The sequence below is a fragment of the Gossypium hirsutum genome, chromosome D06 (assembly GCF_007990345.1).
Source record: "Gossypium hirsutum isolate 1008001.06 chromosome D06, Gossypium_hirsutum_v2.1, whole genome shotgun sequence".
Lineage (NCBI taxonomy): Eukaryota > Viridiplantae > Streptophyta > Magnoliopsida > Malvales > Malvaceae > Gossypium > Gossypium hirsutum.
Genome location: NC_053442.1, coordinates 10,074,781 through 10,084,087, shown reverse-complemented (window position 1 = coordinate 10,084,087; position 9,307 = coordinate 10,074,781). Strand labels below are relative to the sequence as shown.

The following is a 9,307-nucleotide window of genomic DNA, read 5'->3' as shown; positions in this document are numbered from 1 at the left end:
CGTTACCTCTATCATATCAGGTTGATGATTTCACTTCTACTGTCTATTTAATGAACTTACTGCCTACAAAAGCACTCCATGGTATATCCCCTACAGAGAAGTTGTTTAACCAACAACCTGATTACAAATTCCTCAAGTATTTGGCTGTCTTTGCTACCCTCATCTAATACCATATAACAAACACAAGCTCCAGTTTTGATCCACTCCGTGCACATTCTTGTGGTATGCTCCAAGTTACAAAGGGTACAAGTGTGTCGACAAACATGGTAGGAGCTTCATTTTACGACATGTATAGTTTGATGAGGGTGTGTTTCCTCATGTTGATCATTCTGATTTATCTACGCCTCTCCAGTTAATAGCTCTACCACTAATGATTCTACGTGTACACTACCACTTGTCCTTTCACCACCACATGTTGTGGTCTCTTCTACTTTGCCTGAGTCTCCATTGCTTCTCTCTACTACTACTTCTCACGAAAGCTTCCACACTTTTCTTCCATCAGTCTCATCTGATTTTGTTAACAACGCGTTATCTCCTGAATCTTCAACAAGTGCTACACAGCATGATCCTCATCCACCTCCTCCTCACAACACCCATTCTATGGTTACAACGAGTAAGGATGGCATTTTCAAACCTAAAGCCTATGTTGCGATTGCTAGTACAATGGAACCCTCCAACATTCATGAATCCATGTCTATCCCATTACGAAAAGATATTGTTGGAACATGGGGTTTGGTTGTCCCTCTTCCAAATCGCCCCCTTGTTGGGTGTAAGTGGTTGTTCAAAAATAAAAAGAATCGTGACAGCTCAGTTGTTCGAAACAAGGCACGCCTCGTAGCACAAGGCTTCTCTCAAGCTGCGGGTATGGATTATCATGAAACATTTATTCCTGTTATTAAAAGTTAACACAGTGCACACTATGCTTTCTTTAGTTGTTTCTAATATGTAGAAGTTAAGACATATGGATGTCAACAATGCATTCTTGAATGGGAGTTTGGCTGATGAGGTGTACATGAGACAACTACCAGGGTTCGAGGTTGCCGATGCTAATGGGAATCTGCTAGCTTGTAAACTTAACAAGGCTCTGTACGGGCTTAAACAGGCTCCTAGAGCTTGGTTTAAAAAACTTCATGATTTCTTAGTTTAGGACTTGCAATTTCAATCTTCCAAGACTGATTATTCATTGTTCTTCAAGAAGTACTTGGTAGTAATGTGTTTCTTCTTGTTTATGTCGATGATATCATAGTTACTGGTGACTTTAATTCTTCGATTGAATCGGTTATTCAATCTCTCTATAGTCAGTTTTCTTAGAAGAGCTTAGTTTTATTCTTGGACTTGATGTGGAATGCCAAGTTTGTTGCTACGCCAATGGTCAGGTCACCAATGTTGTCCTCTCTTGTTGGTTCACACTTCCAAGATAGGACCAAATATAGGCAGATTGTAGGGGGCCTTCAATACATCTGTTTAACTCAACCTAACATTACATTTGCAGTGAATAAAGTCTCACAATATATGAACTTGCCATATGATGTGCATTGGACTGTAGTAAAAAGAATCTTAAGGTACGTTAGATCATGGTCTAGTTTTTCAACCCTCGGCAATCCGTCTGACAGGGTTCCCTGATGCGGATTGGGCAAGCTCACTTGAAGACCACAAGTCAACATCTGGTTTTTGCATCTATCTTGGTGACAACTTGATTGGATGGTCGTCTACGAAATAAGGGGTTGTGTCTAGGTCCACATCTGAGGCTGAATACAAATGCCTTGCAAATACTACTATAGAGATAATTTAGTTTCAGTCTCTTCTCAGTGAGATAGGAATCTCTTTACAACAGGCTCCAGTGGTGTGGTGTGATAATTCCAGCTCTGTAGCCTTGGCTGCAAACCCGGTCTTACATGCACGTGTCAAACATGTTGAGCTCGTTTTGCATTTTATGTGTGACATGGTCTTAAATGGCAAGCTTCAAGTGAACTATGTTCCTGGGCATGATCAAGTAGCAGGCGTTTTAACAAAGCCACTAACAGCAAGCGCATTTTCCATATTTCGAGATCAATTGAATGTTACTACACTTGAAGAATTTCAGCAAGGAAATGCAGAGGGAATATCAGAAGAAATGAATAACAAATAGAATGGCCAACTCAGCTCAATTCACAACTGATTCACCATTCACCATTTGTTTGTTACAAAATATTTCCTTTATAGTAAAAATTATGGGACATTACTTGTATATATATTGAGGTCTTGACAATGAGAATATTTTTCCTTTTATCTATATTTTTTTTGTAGTAAATACTTCTGATCATAGGTGTAGAGATCGAAAATTAATTGTAAATAGCTGAGATGATACCGTTGTTTGTAGCTGTCTAGTAGGACATTAGTGTAATTTGTACCAACACTTTTGCCTTTCTTGGATGAATAAAATATGTACTTAACCTACAAGGAGATTATAATATGAAAATTAATATATGTGTTATAATATAATCTAATATCACACACGTATATAATATATATATAAAAACACTTTCGACCCACTATAATAATACCCTTTATTATTAATTATATTATTAAATTAACATTTATTTAGTATTATTATGTGATAAAAATAAATTTAATATTAATTAATATGATAATATATTAATGTGAAATTAATTAATTTAATCATATCTTTTAAAAGTTCTATTTAAAAAAACATAATATATTATTAATATTATAAATCTATATGATTGGGTAAATTAAAAATAATTAAAAACCAATTTGTGAGATTAACATTATATTAAAATCGATTTTATAAATAATGAAAATTAAATTTGTGAGATTAACATTATATATAAAAAGATAATGTTAATATATTGGTAATCTAATCTGTATAACTTTATTTATTTATTCTTAATTTATATATCAAAACTCAAAAGAAAATAAATATATTTTATAATTTATTTAAATATTAAATTTTAATTAATAAAAATTAAATGTATAAGATTAACCTTATATATATATATAAAGATAATATCAATTTATTGGTAATCTAGTCTAAAAATATAAATATGTTGATTCTTAATTAATATATCAAAACTCGAAAGAAAATAAATATATTCTATAATTTAATTAAATAATTTTTATAAATAAGAATTAGTATTTTGTGTTATCTATGTTTCTCATATTTTTTAAATCTATAAAATCAATAATAAAATATAATACAAAAAAATTATAATTATAATTATTATATTAATATTTTATTATGAATGTAATTTTATATTCAAGATTTAATAGAAACATTATTAATAAAATAGTTATAATTATAATTGTTTTATTAATATCACTTAAATAGGCTTTGGATTCATATTAAATTACATTTATTATTTTAGATTAATTATCATTTAATTAGTGTTGCAATTATATACCAATTAAGCCTAATATTTAGCACTATAAATATATGCATGAGCAATGTATTTTCATTCAAAATAACATCTAAAAAATTACTAGAAAAATCATATTTTAAAATTATTTAGTAGGTTTTGTTTCCATCACAAAGAAAAAAAGTACGATTTTAATTATTATTTGAGATGTTTAGTTATTTTTATTAGATATTTGATAATTTTACTATTATTTTATTTTAATAATGTTTACATAATTGTGAATGTTGTGAAATATTATGTTAAATTTAATAAAGTATTAAAGTAATAGTTCTTTGTAGATGAAAATTCGACTCCTATTCAAAAGACAAATTATTTTATCTAATTATTTAATATTTTGCTATTAATTGTTTCTCACTTTTTATTTTTCACTACTTTTAAAATAAATATAATTTTATTATAAATTAGATTAATTCTCTTCTAATTAGTAAATATATTTTCTTTTAAATCATAAAAATATATTATTTGATAAATTTAAAAAATAAACATATAAAAGCACATGGGGACTAGTATAAGAAAAACAAAAAAAAAAAGAAGCAATTGAACACGTTATCATTTAGTTGAAAAGATTTTATCATTTTTCTAGGCATATATACAAACCCAAGATTAATAAAATACAGAGGGTACGTTTGGTTCACTATAATGAAATAAAGTTGTAATTGAATAGAGCTGTAATAAGTAATTTAATTGTTTGGTTGAATGGAATGGAATAGAACTATAATAGTATTCTTATGTTGTAATAGTATAAGAAAAAAAACTAAAATGACTAGAATACCCTTAGCAGAATTTTTGTAGTGTTAATTATAATTTTTAATCAAATAATATAAGTAATATAAAACATTGTTTGAAGACCAAAATTAAATATAACATAAATTAAAGATATCGAAAATAATAATAGTTTAATAATATATGAAAAGATTAAAATAGTTTTAAATGAAACATATCAAAAATAAAAACATATCGAAAATTAAATATAACCAAAATGTTCTTGTTTAAAGTAAAAAAGATCCAATCCGAATTGTAAATGTAGTTTAACATGTATATATTGTCTTTCCCATATTACTAGAAAAGAGTAATGGTATCATCATTGCAGTGAAGATATTTGTTTATGTCTGTTACCTGATACTTGTCTGTCCACCGATGCAGTAAATAATAAAGATGTTATCAAGACAAGAAATTAACATCACTTGTGTTAAAATATTAAAGCTCCAAATGATAAAACATTAAATCATACATGGACAACATTAATATGACATTTTCGAGCACCTTAAAGACACATTTGGAAAATTTGGAGAACCATTCGAACAACCACATTCGAACATCTTAAAGACAACTAAATTTTGTCTTGTTTTGGACAACCTTACGGCTCAACAAGGCATATATTAAACTACGCCTAACATGTTTATTTCATCATGCTTTGAACAACAGTAAACAACCATTAGGCATTAAATTAAATCAACTCTTTAACACATTCGAACAACTTAAAATACATCATTATTAATATCATAAATCACAACTTTCAGACGCCATAAATTGCAGCATTTAACACCTAAATTTTTAGCTTACTAACATCATAAATCATATCCATTTGGACATCATTAGTTAATATTTAACAATTTAGTTTCACATTGTTCAGACCATTTTAATTCCCTCATCATTTGGTTGATCTTTAATTATTATTTGGACAACAATAAACAACCATCGATCAGACCACCTAAATTGGTAAGAAATTAGACAGCATGCATGCAAACTGCATGCTTCGGCAGCTCCCTTGACAGCTAGAAATTTCACTAAAAATTCTATCTTTTGGTCAGTTAAATTCCTCGACAGCATGCAAACTATCTTTTCTATCTTTGCCTAAAAAATTGATAAAATATTTGTTTTTATTTATTGCACTCAAATCTCAAGTTTACCCAAGAGTTTAATTTCCCTCGAAAAACTCTTACATTACTGCTAGCATTAGCATAAATGCACAAGGGACTAGGATAGGATGTTCCCACCAGCATAGATATATGTTCCATGTGCCATAATCTTAGTACATTTGTCTCATAATGTAATCTTCTTTTCTTTTTGTAATTTATACTAACATGTTATGAAAATCCAAATTATTATTTCTCTAAGAAAAAGCATACTATTATTATTTCCTTGTCCTTATAAACCAACAAAAACTACCAAGCTCATCTCCTGTTCCAAGTGTATTAGATATACACAAATTAGGGAGTGACTTGAGAAGAAATTGGCTGTTATGATCAGCCACGAAGATTAGTTATTGAGTTGCTAAATGAGTCTTTCTTATAAAACAAGTAAAAGTTAAATTGACCACAAGATGCAGGGGACAGTGCAATAATGTAAGGTTGTAATGTAAGGCTCCCTCGACAGTCTGTCTGAGCAGTGACAGTGCACTAAAACTGTTGTAATAACTTCCAATAAGTATAATGATAAGGGGAATAATATTACAAAAAAAAAGACCACAAGATGCAAGGGAAAAAGGAAAAGTTATCGCTAATGATATTAAAGGGTCTCCTAGAGTGTCTAATTTTTCCCCTCATTTCCCAAATATCTCAAGTATGACGTTTACATGGTGGGATTTCATATCCTCCAAGAAGAATCAATTTTCCCCCATTTAATTCTATTACTTGTTTATGCAAGAATGAAATCGAACATTCCTTCAAGAAAATAATAATAATAATAATAATAATACTAATAATAATAATAAGCTAGCCCTTGTGATTTAGTATCCATCCTCTAAACTCCATGCTTCATGGACAATTTGCAATGCTAACTTTAATAAACGTAAATTGGATAATTTTTTCTTCTTTTTTTAAAAAAAAAATCCAGAGCACAATATAAACAGATCATTCAAGAAAAATATAGAAACCATTTCCAATTGAAAACTTCAACAACAGATTTACATGCAATTGCAAAGCCAGATAAAAGGAAATATGGAAATTTAGGAGTTCCCGAACTCCAAGAACTAGAATCAACAGTTCAGAGAAACTAACAAAACTCCCATCTTTTAATATAAGAATCACTGAGATCCGCTTAATCCATCATTACTGGACAAGGGAAGAGTAATACGCGATGCTAACAAGGAGAGAATGCAGGTACATGAAATCAAAATTCCAATTACAGCAATATCTACTCATGCATGAAACTACATTTATGATAAAAATATATATTATGTTTTTTCTGTTTATGAACTAGTAGCCTGAACCATAATGATGACAATCAACAGCCAAAAACAAGAAATTTTAGCCACTTAACTTCACAAAGTCATCATGCCGGGTAAACAGCAAAGAGATTGGCTGAATTTTTTCCTCTTATATCTGGAATATGAAAAGAACTCTCTACTTCGGCAAGATGGAGAAAGAAAATGCAAGACCATAGACATGCATAAACTGTCTCAGCAAAGATCACATGCAAGAAAGGGTTTAAAACAAGAAGTAGAAGTAAAAGGGTACAAAGCATATTACCTTGAAAATTTCTTCTTTTTAGAAACCCTGAAAAAACAACGAAATCCAAGAAATGGGTTTTAAGCAAAGAGTTAAAAATTTCGAAACTAATAAACTAAAGAAAAGAAACACTGTCTAACATTTCCAGTAAATTTTTTTGTCATCTTTTTCTCTATTTTCTTCGCCTTTGCTTCAGTTTCTAAAGTACAAAAGAGAAACGTTAAAAAGAAGGAAAAAATAAATTACCTGAAATATGGGAACAGAAGGAGAGAAAGTTACAGATCTGTGGGAGAAGATGAAGGGGAAGATCTGAAAAATGGCAAGAAAGTGAAGGAGAAGATGAAGGAAGGCAGAAATTGGAAAATTGGGAAAAGAGAGCCGGATGGAATAGCCAATCGGATATGTAGGCAATGAATGGCTATTACAGCCTTTTCATGTAATAGGGGCTGAATGGATTCAGGCTGTAATGATATTACAGCCAACCAAACGTTGGTTTGGTGGTGGGCCCACCGAATTGGGGGAATGCATTCCTATTCCCCAACCAAACATCATGTTATGGTAATCATCTAGTGAACGAAATGCTTCTCATTAAACTTCTTTTTAAGGTTAATTTTTTCAAAAAAAATTAATTTTAAAATTAATGTGCTTTAACACACTTAAACTCACATCCTCTTGTATTGACAATAATATTCATACTAATTAAATTAAGACTCAATCCACATTTAAGTTTGAATTTTAGATTTATTGAATGTATTTTAAAAAAATAATCCTATGAATTATCTATTCTAACCTTGTAATAAAAATTAAAAATTCATGAAAGAGTGTAAAAAGAAAAAGCATCCGACAAACCCAAAATCATCTGCAAAAGCTTATGTATTCCCATGGAGTGAACTTCACTCTATTCTTGTTTCAATAATAATAATCTAGAAGATGGAGAATCATCCATCTTATTTAAGGAAAATGGGAAGCAGATCAATTGTCACAACCAACCCTTTTTAAGCGGTGGCCTTTTTAAGTGAAATTCCTCAAATTTATTTTCATGAAAAACTTTCACATAAATATTACTATCGAAAATTAATGTTTTTAATTAGGTAAAGTTTAATAAGAAGATCAATGATAGGTAAAATTTTACTAAGAGTATCGTTTATTAAAATTTTGTTTAGGTTGAAGTTTTGGTTTAATGATAAGGGAATGTTTTGGAAATTTTGAGATTTTAGTATTAGGTTTGAGAGTTTTTTTTTTCCAAATTTAATCGGATTTAAGTTTAGAGCACAAGTTTGTAAAAAAATTTAAACTAATTAGTCCCTCCTCAACCCATTAATAAGAGGATAATGCGCTTTAACGCACTTGAACTCACGTCCTCCTATATTAGCAACAATGTCCATGTCAATCAAGCTAAGACTCAATCGAAATTTTTCATCATATTACTAAATTGACATCTAAAATAATTATAATATTTAAATAATATTTATTAGTTAAAAAATTGATGTAAAATAGAAGTTGTGATAATTATACATTTAAAAAAATTATGATAATTACACATTTAAAAATAATTATAATTTAGTTTACAGATAAATTTGATGTAAAAATATTTTACTAATTTTAAAATAGAATTATTACTTGAATAAAACTTTTTTTTTGGTGAAACTTGAATAAAACTTTAAGCATAAAATGTAACAAAAAGTTGTGATAATTATAGTTATAATTTAATTTACAATTATTAGTTGAAAACAAATATACATTAATTTGAAATTATTATAAAAATATTTTTTAAAAATTTATGGTAATTTTATTTAGATAAAATAGAGTTAAATTGAATAGATTTGTAAGCGTCTTAATTATCACATAATTAGTATTAGAGTTATATACCACTTAAAATTTGATTCTTCAATGGGGTAACATCGAATCATATTTGTTTTTACAACAATAGCACCAGAGAGAGATAAAATATTATTTTAATTGATATTGAGATAATATGTGATTACGATATTTTTTTTTAATTTTTTTCTAAGTTAATTATACTATGCGAAGTAAATAATGTTAAATCTGTTATCTATTTGTTCATTATTTGTTTGGTATAGGTGAAAATATTTTACAAATTTGCTTTTAAAAAAATTCAATTCCAACAATTATTTTTAACCGTTATTATTAAATGTGATCATTAATTAAATGCTTCATATAATTTCAAAGTTGTATATTATTTTGATAGTTTTATGTATTAATTCAATTTTTTATTTCCATTATTTTTGAAGCATTATTTTATTTTTCAAAATTAATTGATCTTTAGTATAAATTAAATTAATCCTCACTTATTTAGGATAAATATATATTTGAAATTATAAAACATATTATTAATAAATTAAAATTGTATAAAATCATGCATGTGACGTTAGAAATTAGCTCTGATTATAAGTGTAACTTCTTCAGAAATGAAAAATAAAA

At 28.5% G+C, this 9,307-nt stretch overlaps 1 long non-coding RNA gene across 1 annotated transcript; it reads right to left on the bottom strand.

The window, feature by feature from the left end:
• Positions 1-2,119: 2,119 nt before the first annotated feature.
• LOC107901227 (uncharacterized) lies at positions 2,120-7,331 on the bottom strand. The gene is made up of 3 exons (XR_001685177.2): positions 7,112-7,331; positions 4,533-6,913; positions 2,120-2,433 (listed from the first exon to the last, which is right to left on the bottom strand). It is a non-coding gene; the product is annotated as an uncharacterized lncRNA (long non-coding RNA).
• Positions 7,332-9,307: the final 1,976 nt, after the last annotated feature.